This window comes from Rhipicephalus microplus, chromosome 9 (assembly GCF_043290135.1).
Source record: "Rhipicephalus microplus isolate Deutch F79 chromosome 9, USDA_Rmic, whole genome shotgun sequence".
In the NCBI taxonomy this organism is placed as follows: domain Eukaryota; kingdom Metazoa; phylum Arthropoda; class Arachnida; order Ixodida; family Ixodidae; genus Rhipicephalus; species Rhipicephalus microplus.
This window is the reverse complement of record NC_134708.1, coordinates 136,297,075-136,315,212: the sequence shown is the minus strand read 5'-3', so window position 1 is coordinate 136,315,212 and position 18,138 is coordinate 136,297,075.

Here is an 18,138-nt window from a genome sequence, read left to right as displayed (position 1 = left end):
ATCTTCAAAGCTATCAGCCCAAAGAAAAAAAAAGCGCCGCACCACCACCGTGTGGGCTCAAACCTTCAACCTTTTGGTTAACAGCCGATCGCGCTAGCCAATTGCGCCCCGGAGACAGTTCTGCTTCATTCTCACCACCATGAGAACATATCTTCAAAGCTATCAGGCCATAGAAAAAAAGCACCGCACCACCAACGCGTGGGCTCGAACCTCCAGCCTTTCGGTTAACAGACGATCGCACTAGCCCATCGCGCCACGGAGACAGTCGTGCTCCACTCTCACCACCATCAGAACATTTCTTCAGAGCTATCAGCCCAAAGAAAAAAAAGCGTCGCACCACCACCGGGTGGGCTCGAATCTCCAACCTTTCGGTTAACCGCCGATCGCGCTAGCCAATTACGCCACGGAGACAGTCGATCTCCACTCTCACCACTAACAGAACATATCTTCAAAGCTATCAGCGCAAAGAAAAAAACAACACACCACTCCCGGGAGGGCTCGAAACTCCAACCTTTCGGTTAACAGCCGATCGCGCTAGCCGATTGCGCCACGGAGACAGTCGTGCTCCACTCTCACCACCATCAGAACATATCTTCAAAGCTATCAGCCTAAAGAAAAAAAAGCGCCGCACCACCCCCGGTTGGGCTCGAACCTCCAACCTTTCGGTTAACAGCCGATCGCGCTGGCCAATTGCGCCACGGAGACAGTCGTGCTCCGTTCTCCCCACCGTCAGAACATTTCTTCAGAGCTATCAGCCCAAAGAAAAAAAAGCGTCGCACCACCACCGGGTGGGCTCGAATCTCCAACCTTTCGGTTAACCGCCGATCGCGCTAGCCAATTACGCCACGGAGACAGTCGATCTCCACTCTCACCACCAACAGAACATATCTTCAAAGCTATCAGCGCAAAGAAAAAAGCAACACACCACACCCGGGAGGGCGCGAAACTCCAACCTTTCGGTTAACAGCCGATCGCGCTAGCCGATTGCGCCACGGAGACAGTCCTGCTCCACTCTCACCACCATCAGAACATATCTTCAAAGCTATCAGCGCAAAGAAAAAAAAGCGTCGCACCACCAACGTGTGGGCTCGAACCTCCAACCTTTCGGTTAACAGCCGATCGCGCTAGCCAATTGCGCCACGGAGACAGTCGTGCTCCACTCTCACCACCAACAGAACACATCTTCAAAGCTATCTGCGCAAAGAAAAAAGCAACACACCACTCCCGGGAGGGCTCGAAAAGCTCCAACCTTTCGGTTAACAGCCGATCGCGCTAGCCAATTGCGCCACGGAGACAGTCGTGCTCCACTCTCACCACCAACAGAACATATCTTCAAAGCTATCAGCGCAAAGAAAAAAGCAACACACCAATCCTGGGAGGGCTCTAACCTCCAACCTTTAAGTTAACAGCCGATCGCGCCAGCCAATTGCGCCACGGAGACAGTCCTGCTCCACTCTCACCACCATCAGAACATATCTTCAAAGCTATCAGCCCAAAGAAAAAAAAGCGCCGCACCACCCCCGGTTGGGCTCGAACCTCCAACCTTTCGGTTAACAGCCGATCGCGCTGGCCAATTGCGCCACGGAGACAGTCGTGCTCCACTCTTACACCGTCAGAACAGTTCTTCAGAGCTATCCGCCCAAAGGAAAAAAGCACCGCACCACCACCGAGTGGGCTTGAACCTCCAACTTTTCGGTTAACAGCCGATCGCGCTAGCCAATTGGGCCACGGAGACAGTCGTGCTCCACTCTCACCACCATCAGAACATATCATCAAAGCTATCAGCGCAAAAAAAGCAACACACCACTACCGGGTGGGCTCGAAACTCCAACCTTTCGGTTAACAGCCGATCGTGCTAGCCAATTGCGCCACGGAGAAAGTCTTGCTCCACTCTCACCACCATCAGAACATATCTTCAAAGCTATCAGCCCAAAGAAAAAAAAGCGCCGCACCACCACCGTGTGGGCTCGAACCTTCAACCTTTTGGTTAACAGCCGATCGCGCTAGCCACTTGCGCCCCGGAGACAGTTCTGCTTCATTCTCATCACCGTGAGAACATATCTTCAAAGCTATCAGGCCATAGAAAAAAGCACCGCACCACCAACGCGTGGGCTCGAACCTCCAGCCTTTCGGTTAACAGACGATCGCGCTAGACAATCGCGCCACGTAGACAGTCGTGCTCCACTCTCACCACCATCAGAACATATCTTCAAAGCTATCAGCCTAAAGATAAAAAAGCGCCGCACCACCCCCGGTTGGGCTCGAACCTCCAACCTTTCGGTTAACAGCCGATCGCGCTGGCCAATTGCGCCACGGAGACAGTCGTGCTCCGTTCTCCCCACCGTCAGAACATTTCTTCAGAGCTATCAGCCCAAAGAAAAAAAAGCGTCGCACCACCACCGGGTGGGCTGGAATCTCCAACCTTTCGGTTAACCGCCGATCGCGCTAGCCAATTACGCCACGGAGACAGTCGATCTCCACTCTCACCACCAACAGAACATATCTTCAAAGCTATCAGCGCAAAGAAAAAAGCAACACACCACTCCCGGGAGGGCTCGAAACTCCAACCTTTCGGTTAACAGCCGATCGCGCTAGCCGATTGCGCCACAGAGACAGTCCTGCTCCACTCTCACCACCATCAGAACATATCTTCAAAGCTATCTGCGCAAAGAAAAAAGCAACACACCACTCCCGGGAGGGCTCGAAAAGCTCCAACCTTTCGGTTAACAGCCGATCGCGCTAGCCAATTGCGCCACGGAGACAGTCCTGCTCCACTATCCCCACCGTCAGAACATTTCTTCAGAGCTATCAGCCCAAAGAAAAAACAGCGTCGCACCACCACCGGGTGGGCTCGAACCTCCAACCTTTCGGTTAACAGCCGATCGCGCTAGCCAATTGCGCCACGGAGACAGTCGTGCTCCACTCTCACCACCAACAGAACATATCTTCAAAGCTATCAGCGCAAAGAAAAAAAAGCGCCGCACCACCCCCGGTTGGGCTCGAACCTCCAACCTTTCGGTTAAGAGCCGATCGCGCTGGCCAATTGCGCCACGGAGACAGTCCTGCTCCACTCTCACCACCATCAGAACATATCTTCAAAGCTATCAGCCCAAAGAAAAAAAAGCGCCGCACCACCCCCGGTTGGGCTCGAACCTCCAACCTTTCGGTTAACAGCCGATCGCGCTGGCCAATTGCGCCACGGAGACAGTCGTGCTCCACTCTCACCACCGTCAGAACATTTCTTCAGAGCTATCAGCCCAAAGAATAAGAAGCGCCGCACCACCACCGGTTGGGATCGAACCTCCAACCTTTCGGTCAACAGCCGATCGCGCTAGCCAGTTGCTCCACGGAGACACTCGTGCTCCATTCTCCCCACCGTCAGAACATTTCTTCAGAGCTATCAGCCCAAAGAAAAAAAAGCGTCGCACCACCACCGGGTGGGCTCAAATCTCCAACCTTTCGGTTAACCGCCGATCGCGCTAGCCAATTGCGCCACGGAGACAGTCGTGCTCCACTCTCAGCACCAACAGAACATGTCTTCAAAGCTATCAGCTCAAAGAAAAAAGCAACACACGACTCCCGGGAGGGCTCGAAACTCCAACCTTTCGGTTAACAGCCGATCGCGCTAGCCGATTGCGCCACGGAGACAGTCCTGCTCCACTCTCACCACCATCAGAACATATCTTCAAAGCTATCAGCGCAAAGAAAAAAAAGCGTCGCACCACCACCGGGTGGGCTCGAACCTCCAACCTTTCGGTTAACAGCCGATCGCGCTAGCCAATTGTGCCACGGAGACAGTCGTGCTCCACTCTCACCACCAACAGAACATATCTTCAAAGCTATCAGCGCAAAGAAAAAAGCAACACACCACTCCTGGGAGGGCTCGAACCTCCAACCTTTCAGTTAACAGCCGATCGCGCCAGCCAATTGCGCCACGGAGACAGTCCTGCTCCACTCTCACCACCATCAGAAAATATCTTCAAAGCTATCAGCCCAAAGAAAAAAAAAGCGCCGCACCACCCCCAGTTGGGCTCGAACCTCCAACCTTTCGGTTAACAGCCGATTGCGCTAGCTAATTGCGCCACGGAGACAGTCGTGCTCCACTCTCACCACCGTCAGAACATTTCTTCAGAGCTATCAGCCCAAAGAAAAAGAAGCGCCGCACCACCACCGGTTGGGCTCGAACCTCCAACCTTTCGGTCAACAGCCGATCGCGCTAGCCAATTGCGCCACGGAGACAGTCGTGCTCCACTCTCACCACCATCAGAAAATATCTTCAAAGCTATCAGCCCAAAGGAAAAAAAGCGCCGCACCACCACCGGGTGGGCTCGAACCTCCAGCCTTTCGGTTAACAGCCGATCGCGCTAGCCAATTGTGCCACGGAGACAGTCGTGCTCCGCTCTCACCACCGTCAAAACATTTCTTCAGAGCTATCAGCCCAAAGAAAAAGAAACGCCGCACCACCACCGGGAGGGCTCGAACCTCCAACCTTTCCGTCAACAGCCGATCGCGCTAGCCAATTGCACCACGGAGACAGTCCTGCTTCACTCTCACCACCATCAGAACATATCTTCAAAGCTATCAGCGCAAAGAAAAAAGCAACACACCACCACCAGGTGGGCTCGAACCTCCAACTTTCGGTTAACAGCCGATCGCGCTAGCCAATTGCGCCACGGAGACAGTCGTGTTCCACTGTCACCACCAACAGAACATATCTTCAAAGCTATCAGCGCAAAGAAAAAAAAGCGTCTCACCAACACGGGGTGGGCTCGAACCTCCAACCTTTCGGTTAACAGCCGATCGCGCTAGCCAATTGCGCCACGGAGACAGTCGTGCTCCACTCTCACCACCAACAGAACATATCTTCAAAGCTATCAGCGCAAAGAAAAAAGCAACACACCACTCCCGGGAGGACTCGAAAAGCTCCAACCTTTCGGTTAACAGCCGATCGCGCTAGCCAATTGTGCCACGGAGACTATCGTGCTCCACTCTCCCCACCGTCAGAAAATTTCTTCAGAGCTATCAGCCCAAAGAAAAAACAGCGTCGCACCACCACCGGGTGGGCTCGAACGTCCAACCTTTCGGTTAACAGCCGATAGCGCTAGCAAATTGCGCCACGGAGACAGTCGTGCTCCACTCTCACCACCAACAGAAGATTTCTTCAGAGCTATCAGCCCAAAGAAAAAAAAGCGCCGCACCACCACCGGGTGGGCTCGAACCTCCAACTTTCGGTTAACAGCCGATCGCGCTAGCCAATTGCGCCACGGAGACAGTCGTGCTCCACTCTCACCACCAACAGAACATATCTTCAAAGCTATCAGCGCAAAGAAAAAAGCAACACACCACTCCCGGGAGGGCTCGAACCTCCAACCTTTCGGTTACCAGCCGATCGTGCTAGCCAATTGCGCCACGGAGACAGTCGTGCTCCACTCTCCCCACCGTCAGAACTTTTTTTCAGAGCTATCAGCGCAAAGACAAAAAAGCGTCGCACCACCACCGCGTGGGCTCGAACCTCCAACCTTTCGGTTAACAGCCGATCTTGCTAGCCAATTGCGCCACGGAGACAGTCGTGCTCTACTCTCACCACCAACAGAACATATCTTCAAAGCTATCAGCGCACAGAAAAAAGCAACACACCACTCCCGGGAGGGCTCGAACCTCAAACATTCGGTTAACAGCCGATCGCGCTAGCCAATTGCTCCACGGAGACAGTCGTGCTCCCCTCTCCCCACCGTCAGAACATTTCTTCAGAGCTATCAGCCCAAAGGAAAGAAAGCGTTGCACCACCACCGGGTGGGCTCGAACCTCCAAGCTTTCGGTTAACAGCCGATCGCGCTAGCCAATTGCGCCACGAAGACAGTCCTGCTTCACTCTCACCACCATCAGAACATATCTTCAAAGCTATCAGCGTAAAGAAAGAAGCAGCACACACTCCCGGGAGGGCTCAAACCTCCAACTTTTTGGTTAACAGCCGAACGTGCTAGCCAATTGCGCCACAGAGACAGTCGTGCTACACTCTCCCCACCGTCAGAACATTTCTTCAGAGCTATCAGCCCAAAGAAAAAAAAGCGTCGCACCACCACCGGGTGGGCTCGAACCTCCAAGCTTTCGGTTAACAGGCGATCGCGCTAGCCAATTGCGCCACGGAGACAGTCGTGCTCCACTCTTACACCGTCAGAACATTTCTTCAGAGCTATCCGCCCAAAGGAAAAGAGCACCGCACCACCACCGAGTGGGCTTGAACCTCCAACTTTTCGGTTAACAGCCGATTGCACTAGCGAATTGGGCCACGGAGACAGTCGTGCTCCACTCTCACCACCATCAGAACATATCATCAAAGCTATCAGCGCAAAAAAAAGCAACACGCCACTACCGGGTGGGCTCGAAACTCCAACCTTTCGGTTAACAGCCGATCGTGCTAGCCAATTGCGCCACGGAGAAAGCCTTGCTCCACTCTCACCACCATCAGAACATATCTTCAAAGCTATAAGCCCAAAGAAAAAAAAGCGCCGCACCACCACCGTGTGGGCTCGAACCTTCAACCTTTTGGTTAACAGCCGATCGCGCTAGCCAATTGCGCCCCGGAGACAGTTCTGCTTCATTCTCACCACCATGAGAACATATCTTCAAAGCTATCAGGCCATAGAAAAAAAGCACCGCACCACCAACGCGTGGGCTCGAACCTCCAGCCTTTCGGTTAACAGACGATCGCGCTAGCCAATCGCGCCACGGAGACAGTCGTGCTCCACTCTCACCACCATCAGAACATATCTTCAAAGCTATCAGCCTAAAGAAAAAAAAGCGCCACACCACCACCGGGTGGGCTCGAACCTCCAAACTTTCGGTTAACAGACGATCGCGCTAGCCAATCGCGCCACGGAGACAGTCGTGCTCCACTCTCACCATCATCAGAACATATCTTCAAAGCTATCAGCGCAAAGAAAAAGCAACACACCACTCCCGGGATGGCTCGAAACTCCAACCTTTCGGTTAACAGCCGATCGCGCTAGCCAATTGCGCCACGGAGACAGTCCTGCTTCACTCTCACCACCATCAGAACATATCTTCAAAGCTATCAGCGCAAAGAAAAAAGCAACACACCACCCCCGGTTGGGCTCGAACCTCCAACCTTTCGGTTAACAGCCGATCGCGCTAGCCAATTGCGCCACGGAGACAGTCGTGCTCCACTCTCACCACCGTCAGAACATTTCTTCAGAGCTATCAGCCCAATAAATAGGAAGCGCCGCACCACCACCGGTTGGGCTCGAACCTCCAACCTTTCGGTCAACAGCCGATCGCGCTAGCCAGCTGCCCCACGGAGACAGTCGTGCTCCATTCTCCCCACCGTCAGAACATTTCTTCAGAGCTATCAGCCCAAAGAAAAAAAAGCGTCGCACCACCACCGGGTGGGCTCGAATCTCCAACCTTTCGGTTAACCGCCGATCGCGCTAGCCAATTGCGCCACGGAGACAGTCGTGCTCCACTCTCAGCACCAACAGAACATATCTTCAAAGCTATCAGCGCAAAAAAAAAACACACCACTCCCGGGAGGGCTCGAAACTTCAACCTTTCGGTTAACAGCCGATCGCGCTAGCCGATTGCGCCACGGAGACAGTCCTGCTCCCCTCTCACCACCATCAGAACATATCTTCAAAGCTATCAGCGCAAAGAAAAAAAAGCGTCGCACCACCACCGGGTGGGCTCGAACCTCCAACCTTTCGGTTAACAGCCGATCACGCTAGCCAATTGCGCCACGGAGACAGTCGTGCTCCACTCTCACCACCAACAGAAGATATCTTCAAAGCTATCAGCGCAAAGAAAAAAGCAACACACCACTCCCGGGAGGGCTCGAAAAGCTCCAACCTTTCGGTTAACAGCCGATCGCGCTAGCCAATTGCGCCACGAAGACAGTCATGCTCCACTCTCCCCACCGTAAGAACATTTCTTCAGAGCTATCAGCCCAAAGAAAAAACAGCGTCGCACCACCACCGGGTGGGCTCGAACCTCCAACCTTTCGGTTAACAGCCGATCGCGCTAGCCTATTGCGCCACGGAGACAGTCGTGCTCCACTCTCATCACCAACAGAACATATCTTCAAAGCTATCAGCGCAAAGAAAAAAGCAACACACCACTTCTGGGAGGGCTCGAACCTCCAACCTTTCAGTTACCAGCCGATCGCGCCAGCCAATTGCGCCACGGAGACATTCCTGCTCCACTCTCACCACCATCAGAAAATATCTTCAAAGCTATCAATTCAAAGAAAAAAAAGCGCCGCACCACCCCCGGTTGGGCTCGAACCTCCAACCTTTCGGTTAACAGCCGATCGCGCTAGCCAATTGCGCCACGGAGACAGTCGTGCTCCACTCTCACCACCGTCAGAACATTTCTTCAGAGCTATCAGCCCAAAGAAAAAGAAGCACCGCACCACCACCGGTTGGGCTCGAACCTCCAACCTTTCGGCCAACAGCCGATCGCGCTAGCCAATTGCGCCACGGAGACAGTCGTGCTCCACTCTCACCACCATCAGAAAATATCTTCAAAGCTATCAGCCCAAAGAAAAAAAAGCGCCGCACCACCACCGGGTGGGCTCGAACCTCCAGCCTTTCGGTTAACAGCCGATCCCGCTAGCCCATTCTGCCACAGAGACAGTCGTGCTCCGCTCTCACCACCGTCAAAACATTTCTTCAGAGCTATCAGCCCAAAGAAAAAGAAACGCCGCACCACCACCGGGTGGGCTCGAACCTCCACCCTTTCGGTCAACAGCCGATCGCGCTAGCCAATTGCACCACGGAGACAGTCCTGCTTCACTCTCACCACCATCAGAACATATCTTCAAAGCTATCAGCGCAAAGAAAAAAGCAACACACCACTCCCGGGAGGGATCAAACCTCCATTTTTTTGGTTAACAGCCGAACGTGCTAGCCAATTGCGCAAAGAGACAGTCGTGCTACTCTCTCCCCACCGTCAGAACATTTCTTCAGAGCTATCAGCCCAAAGAAAAAAAAAGCGTCGCACCACCACCGGGTGGGCTCGAACCTCCAACCTTTCGGTTAACAGCCGATCGCGCTAGCCAATTGCGCCACGGAGACGGTCGTGCTCCACTCTCACCACCAACAGAACATATCTTCAAAGCTATCAGCGCAAAGAAAAAAGCAACACACCACTCCCGGGAGGACTCGAAAAGCTCCAACCTTTCGGTTAACAGCCGATCGCGCTAGCCAATTGTGCCACGGAGACAATCGTGCTCCACTCTCCCCACCGTCAGAACATTTCTTCAGAGCTATCAGCCCAAAGAAAAAACAGCGTCGCACCACCACCGGGTGGGCTCGAACCTCCAACCTTTCGGTTAACAGCCGATAGCGCTAGCCAATTGCGCCACCGAGACAGTCGTGCTCCACTCTCCCCACCGTCAGAACTTTTCTTCAGAGCTATCAGCGCAAAGAAAAAAAAGCGTCGCACCACCACCGGGTGGGCTCGAACCTCCAACCTTTCGGTTAACAGCCGATCTTGCTAGCCAATTGCGCCACGGAGACAGTCGTGCTCTACTCTCACCACCAACAGAACATATCTTCAAAGCTATCAGCGCACAGAAAAAAGCAACACCACTCCCGGGAGGGCTCGAACCTCAAACATTCGGTTAACAGCCGATCGCGCTAGCATATTGCGCCACGGAGACAGTCGTGCTCCCCTCTCCCCACCGTCAAAACATTTCTTCAGAGCTATCAGCCCAAAGGAAAGAAAGCGTTGCACCACCACCGGGTGGGCTCGAACCTCCAACCTTTCGGTTAACAGCCGATCGCGCTAGCCAATTGCGCCACGAAGACAGTCCTGCTTCACTCTCACCACCATCAGAACATATCTTCAAAGCTATCAGCGCAAAGAAAAAAGCAGCACACCACTCCCGGGAGGGCTCAAACCTCCAACTTTTTGGTTAACAGCCGAACGTGCTAGCCAATTGCGCCACAGAGACAGTCGTGCTACACTCTCCCCACCGTCAGAACGTTTCTTCAGAGCGATCAGCCCAAAGAAAAAAAAGCGTCGCACCACCACCGGGTGGGCTCGAACCTCCAAGCTTTCGGTTAACAGGCGATCGCGCTAGCCAATTGGGCCACGGAGACAGTCGTGCTCCACTCTCACCACCATCAGAACATATCATCAAAGCTATCAGCGCAAAAAAAAGCAACACACCACTACCGGGTGGGCTCGAAACTCCAACCTTTCGGTTAACAGCCGATCGTGCTAGCCAATTGCGCCACGGAGAAAGTCCTGCTCCACTCTCACCACCATCAGAACATATCTTCAAAGCTATCAGCCCAAAGAAAAAAAAGCGCCGCACCACCACCGTGTGGGCTCGAACCTTCAACCTTTTGGTTAACAGCCGATCGCGCTAGCCAATTGCGCCCCGGAGACAGTTCTGCTTCATTCTCACCACCATGAGAACATATCTTCAAAGCTATCAGGCCATAGAAAAAAAGCACCGCACCACCAACGCGTGGGCTCGAACCTCCAGCCTTTCGGTTAACAGACGATCGCGCTAGCCAATGGCGCCACGGAGACAGTCGTGCTCCACTCTCACCACCATAATAACATATCTTCAAAGCTATCAGCCTAAAGAAAAAAAGCGCCACACCACCACCGGGTGGGCTCGAACCTCCAAACTTTCGGTTAACAGACGATCGTGCTATCCAATCGGGCCACGGAGACAGTCGTGCTCCACTCTCACCATCATCAGAACATATCTTCAAAGCTATCAGCGCAAAGAAAAAGCAACACACCACTCCCGGGATGGCTCGAAACTCCAACCTTTCGGTTAACAGCCGATCGCGCTAGCCAATTGCGCCACGGAGGCAGTCCTGCTTCACTCTCACCACCATCAGAACATATCTTCAAAGCTATCAGCGCAAAGAAAAAAGCAACACACCACTCCCGGGAGGGCTCAAATCTCCAATTTTTTGGTTAACAGCCGAACGTGCTAGCCAATTGCGCCACGGAGACAGTCGTGCTACACTCTCCCCACCGTCAGAACATTTCTTCAGAGCTATCAGCCCAAAGGAAAGAAAGCGTTGCACCACCACCGGGTGGGCTCGAACCTCCAACCTTTCGATTAACAGCCGATCGCGCTAGCCAATTGCGCCACGAAGACAGTCCTGCTTCACTCTCACCACCATCAGAACATATCTTCAAAGCTATCAGCGTAAAGAAAAAAGCAGCACACACTCTCGGGAGGGCTCAAACCTCCAACGTTTTGGTTAACAGCCGAACGTGCTAGCCAATTGCGCCACGGAGAAAGCCTTGCTCCACTCTCACCACCATCAGAACATATCTTCAAAGCTATCAGCCCAAAGAAAAAAAAGCGCCGCACCACCACCGTGTGGGCTCGAACCTTCAACCTTTTGGTTAACAGCCGATCGCGCTAGCCAATTGCGCCCCGGAGACAGTTCTGCTTCATTCTCACCACCATGAGAACATATCTTCAAAGCTATCAGGCCATAGAAAAAAAGCACCGCACCACCAACGCGTGGGCTCGAACCTCCAGCCTTTCGGTTAACAGACGATCGCGCTAGCCAATCGCGCCACGGAGACAGTCGTGCTCCACTCTCACCACCATCAGAACATATCTTCAAAGCTATCAGCCTAAAGAAAAAAAAGCGCCACACCACCACCGGGTGGGCTCGAACCTCCAAACTTTCGGTTAACAGACGATCGCGCTAGCCAATCGCGCCACGGAGACAGTCGTGCTCCACTCTCACCATCATCAGAACATATCTTCAAAGCTATCAGCGCAAAGAAAAAGCAACACACCACTCCCGGGATGGCTCGAAACTCCAACCTTTCGGTTAACAGCCGATCGCGCTAGCCAATTGCGCCACGGAGACAGTCCTGCTTCACTCTCACCACCATCAGAACATATCTTCAAAGCTATCAGCGCAAAGAAAAAAGCAACACACCACCCCCGGTTGGGCTCGAACCTCCAACCTTTCGGTTAACAGCCGATCGCGCTAGCCAATTGCGCCACGGAGACAGTCGTGCTCCACTCTCACCACCGTCAGAACATTTCTTCAGAGCTATCAGCCCAATAAATAAGAAGCGCCGCACCACCACCGGTTGGACTCGAACCTCCAACCTTTCGGTCAACAGCCGATCGCGCTAGCCAGTTGCCCCACGGAGACAGTCGTGCTCCATTCTCCCCACCGTCAGAACATTTCTTCAGAGCTATCAGCCCAAAGAAAAAAAAGCGTCGCACCACCACCGGGTGGGCTCGAATCTCCAACCTTTCGGTTAACCGCCGATCGCGCTAGCCAATTGCGCCACGGAGACAGTCGTGCTCCACTCTCAGCACCAACAGAACATATCTTCAAAGCTATCAGCGCAAAAAAAAAACACACCACTCCCGGGAGGGCTCGAAACTCCAACCTTTCGGTTAACAGCCGATCGCGCTAGCCGATTGCGCCACGGAGACAGTCCTGCACCACTCTCACCACCATCAGAACATATCTTCAAAGCTATCAGCGCAAAGAAAAAAAAGCGTCGCACCACCACCGGGTGGGCTCGAACCTCCAACCTTTCGGTTAACAGCCGATCGCGCTAGCCAATTGCGCCACGAAGACAGTCCTGCTTCACTCTCACCACCATCAGAACATATCTTTAACGCTATCAGCGTAAAGAAAAAAGCAGCACACCACTTCTGGGAGGGCTCGAACCTCCAACCTTTCAGTTACCAGCCGATCGCGCCAGCCAATTGCGCCACGGAGACATTCCTGCTCCACTCTCACCACCATCAGAAAATATCTTCAAAGCTATCAATTCAAAGAAAAAAAAGCGCCGCACCACCCCCGGTTGGGCTCGAACCTCCAACCTTTCGGTTAACAGCCGATCGCGCTAGCCAATTGCGCCACGGAGACAGTCGTGCTCCACTCTCACCACCGTCAGAACATTTCTTCAGAGCTATCAGCCCAAAGAAAAAGAAGCACCGCACCACCACCGGTTGGGCTCGAACCTCCAACCTTTCGGCCAACAGCCGATCGCGCTAGCCAATTGCGCCACGGAGACAGTCGTGCTCCACTCTCACCACCATCAGAAAATATCTTCAAAGCTATCAGCCCAAAGAAAAAAAAGCGCCGCACCACCACCGGGTGGGCTCGAACCTCCAGGCTTTCGGTTAACAGCCGATCGCGCTAGCCAATTGTGCCACGGAGACAGTCGTGCTCCGCTCTCACCACCGTCAAAACATTTCTTCAGAGCTATCAGCCCAAAGAAAAAGAAACGCCGCACCACCACCGGGTGGGCTCGAACCTCCACCCTTTCGGTCAACAGCCGATCGCGCTAGCCAATTGCACCACGGAGACAGTCCTGCTTCACTCTCACCACCATCCGAACATATCTTCAAAGCTATCAGCGCAAAGAAAAAAGCAACACACCACTCCCGGGAGGGATCAAACCATTTTTTTGGTTAACAGCCGAACGTGCTAGCCAATTGCGCCACGGAGACAGTCGTGCTACACTCTCCCCACCGTCAGAACATTTCTTCAGAGCTATCAGCCCAAAGAAAAAAAAAAGCGTCGCACCACCACCGGGTGGGCTCGAACCTCCAACCTTTCGGTTAACAGCCGATCGCGCTAGCCAATTGCGCCACGGAGACGGTCGTGCTCCACTCTCACCACCAACAGAACATATCTTCAAAGCTATCAGCGCAAAGAAAAAAGCAACACACCACTCCCGGGAGGACTCGAAAAGCTCCAACCTTTCGGTTAACAGCCGATCGCGCTAGCCAATTGCGCCACGGAGACAATCGTGCTCCACTCTCCCCACCGTCAGAACATTTCTTCAGAGCTATCAGCCCAAAGAAAAAACAGCGTCGCACCACCACCGGGTGGGCTCGAACCTCCAACCTTTCGGTTAACAGCCGATAGCGCTAGCCAATTGCGCCACCGAGACAGTCGTGCTCCACTCTCCCCACCGTCAGAACTTTTCTTCAGAGCTATCAGCGCAAAGAAAAAAAAGCGTCGCACCACCACCGGGTGGGCTCGAACCTCCAACCTTTCGGTTAACAGCCGATCTTGCTAGCCAATTGCGCCACGGAGACAGTCGTGCTCTACTCTCACCACCAACAGAACATATCTTCAAAGCTATCAGCGCACAGAAAAAAGCAACACCACTCCCGGGAGGGCTCGAACCTCAAACATTCGGTTAACAGCCGATCGCGCTAGCATATTGCGCCACGGAGACAGTCGTGCTCCCCTCTCCCCACCGTCAAAACATTTCTTCAGAGCTATCAGCCCAAAGGAAAGAAAGCGTTGCACCACCACCGGGTGGGCTCGAACCTCCAACCTTTCGGTTAACAGCCGATCGCGCTAGCCAATTGCGCCACGAAGACAGTCCTGCTTCACTCTCACCACCATCAGAACATATCTTCAAAGCTATCAGCGCAAAGAAAAAAACAGCACACCACTCCCGGGAGGGCTCAAACCTCCAACTTTTTGGTTAACAGCCGAACGTGCTAGCCAATTGCGCCACAGAGACAGTCGTGCTACACTCTCCCCACCGTCAGAACATTTCTTCAGAGCGATCAGCCCAAAGAAAAAAAAGCGTCGCACCACCACCGGGTGGGCTCGAACCTCCAAGCTTTCGGTTAACAGGCGATCGCGCTAGCCAATTGGGCCACGGAGACAGTCGTGCTCCACTCTCACCACCATCAGAACATATCATCAAAGCTATCAGCGCAAAAAAAAGCAACACACCACTACCGGGTGGGCTCGAAACTCCAACCTTTCGGTTAACAGCCGATCGTGCTAGCCAATTGCGCCACGGAGAAAGTCCTGCTCCACTCTCACCACCATCAGAACATATCTTCAAAGCTATCAGCCCAAAGAAAAAAAAGCGCCGCACCACCACCGTGTGGGCTCGAACCTTCAACCTTTTGGTTAACAGCCGATCGCGCTAGCCAATTGCGCCCCGGAGACAGTTCTGCTTCATTCTCACCACCATGAGAACATATCTTCAAAGCTATCAGGCCATAGAAAAAAAGCACCGCACCACCAACGCGTGGGCTCGAACCTCCAGCCTTTCGGTTAACAGACGATCGCGCTAGCCAATGGCGCCACGGAGACAGTCGTGCTCCACTCTCACCACCATAATAACATATCTTCAAAGCTATCAGCCTAAAGAAAAAAAGCGCCACACCACCACCGGGTGGGCTCGAACCTCCAAACTTTCGGTTAACAGACGATCGTGCTAGCCAATCGGGCCACGGAGACAGTCGTGCTCCACTCTCACCATCATCAGAACATATCTTCAAAGCTATCAGCGCAAAGAAAAAGCAACACACCACTCCCGGGATGGCTCGAAACTCCAACCTTTCGGTTAACAGCCGATCGCGCTAGCCAATTGCGCCACGGAGGCAGTCCTGCTTCACTCTCACCACCATCAGAACATATCTTCAAAGCTATCAGCGCAAAGAAAAAAGCAACACACCACTCCCGGGAGGGCTCAAACCTCCAATTTTTTGGTTAACAGCCGAACGTGCTAGCCAATTGCGCCACGGAGACAGTCGTGCTACACTCTCCCCACCGTCAGAACATTTCTTCAGAGCTATCAGCCCAAAGGAAAGAAAGCGTTGCACCACCACCGGGTGGGCTCGAACCTCCAACCTTTCGGTTAACAGCCGATCGCGCTAGCCAATTGCGCCACGAAGACAGTCCTGCTTCACTCTCACCACCATCAGAACATATCTTCAAAGCTATCAGCGTAAAGAAAAAAGCAGCACACACTCCCGGGAGGGCTCAAACCTCCAACTTTTTGGTTAACAGCCGAACGTGCTAGCCAATTGCGCCACAGAGACAGTCGTGCTACACTCTCCCCACCGTCAGAACATTTCTTCAGAGCTATCAGCCCAAAGAAAAAAAAGCATCGCACCACCACCGGGTGGGCTCGAACCTCCAAGCTTTCGGTTAACAGGCGATCGCGCTAGCCAATTGCGCCACGGAGACAGTCGTGCTCCACTCTTACACCATCAGAACATTTCTTCAGAGCTATCCGCCCAAAGGAAAAGAGCACCGCACCACCACCGAGTGGGCTTGAACCTCTAACTTTTCGGTTAACAGCCGATTGCACTAGCGAATTGGGCCACGGAGACAGTCGTGCTCCACTCTCACCACCATCAGAACATATCATCAAAGCTATCAGCGCAAAAAAAAGCAACACACCACTACCGGGTGGGCTCGAAACTCCAACCTTTCGGTTAACAGCCGATCGTGCTAGCCAATTGCGCCACGGAGAAAGCCTTGCTCCACTCTCACCACCATCAGAACATATCTTCAAAGCTATCAGCCCAAAGAAAAAAAAGCGCCGCACCACCACCGTGTGGGCTCGAACCTTCAACCTTTTGGTTAACAGCCGATCGCGCTAGCCAATTGCGCCCCGGAGACAGTTCTGCTTCATTCTCACCACCATGAGAACATATCTTCAAAGCTATCAGGCCATAGAAAAAAAGCACCGCACCACCAACGCGTGGGCTCGAACCTCCAGCCTTTCGGTTAACAGACGATCGCGCTAGCCAATCGCGCCACGGAGACAGTCGTGCTCCACTCTCACCACCATCAGAACATATCTTCAAAGCTATCAGCCTAAAGAAAAAAAAGCGCCACACCACCACCGGGCGGGCTCGAACCTCCAAACTTTCGGTTAACAGACGATCGCGCTAGCCAATCGCGCCACGGAGACAGTCGTGCTCCACTCTCACCATCATCAGAACATATCTTCAAAGCTATCAGCGCAAAGAAAAAGCAACACACCACTCCCGGGATGGCTCGAAACTCCAACCTTTCGGTTAACAGCCGATCGCGCTAGCCAATTGCGCCACGGAGACAGTCCTGCTTCACTCTCACCACCATCAGAACATATCTTCAAAACTATCAGCGCAAAGAAAAAAGCAACACACCACCCCCGGTTGGGCTCGAACCTCCAACCTTTCGGTTAACAGCCGATCGCGCTAGGCAATTGCGCCACGGAGACAGTCGTGCTCCACTCTCACCACCGTCAGAACATTTCTTCAGAGCTATCAGCCCAATAAATAAGAAGCGCCGCACCACCACCGGTTGGGCTCGAACCTCCAACCTTTCGGTCAACAGCCGATCGCGCTAGCCAGTTGCCCCACGGAGACAGTCGTGCTCCATTCTCCCCACCGTCAGAACATTTCTTCAGAGCTATCAGCCCAAAGAAAAAAAAGCGTCGCACCACCACCGGGTGGGCTCGAATCTCCAACCTTTCGGTTAACCGCCGATCGCGCTAGCCAATTGCGCCACGGAGACAGTCGTGCTCCACTCTCAGCACCAACAGAACATATCTTCAAAGCTATCAGCGCAAAAAAAAAACACACCACTCCCGGGAGGGCTCGAAACTCCAACCTTTCGGTTAACAGCCGATCGCGCTAGCCGATTGCGCCATGGAGACAGTCCTGCTCCACTCTCACCACCATCAGAACATATCTTCAAAGCTATCAGCGCAAAGAAAAAAAAGCGTCGCACCACCACCGGGTGGGCTCGAACCTCCAACCTTTCGGTTAACAGCCGATCGCGCTAGCCAATTGCGCCACGGAGACAGTCGTGCTCCACTCTCACCACCAACAGAAGATATCTTCAAAGCTATCAGCGCAAAGAAAAAGGCAACACACCACTCCCGGGAGGGCTCGAAAAGCTCCAACCTTTCGGTTAACAGCCGATCGCGCTAGCCAATTGCGCCACGAAGACAGTCATGCTCCACTCTCCCCACCGTAAGAACATTTCTTCACAGCTATCAGCCCAAAGAAAAAACAGCGTCGCACCACCACCGGGTGGGCTCGAACCTCCAACCTTTCGGTTAACAGCCGATCGCGCTAGCCAATTGCGCCACGAAGACAGTCCTGCTTCACTCTCACCACCATCAGAACATATCTTCAACGCTATCAGCGTAAAGAAAAAAGCAGCACACACTCCCGGGAGGGCTCAAACCTCCAACTTTTTGGTTAACAGCCGAACGTGCTAGCCAATTGCGCCACAGAGACAGTCGTGCTACACTCTCCCCACCGTCAGAACATTTCTTCAGAGCTATCAGCCCAAAGAAAAAAAAGCGTCGCACCACCACCGGGTGGGCTCGAACCTCCAA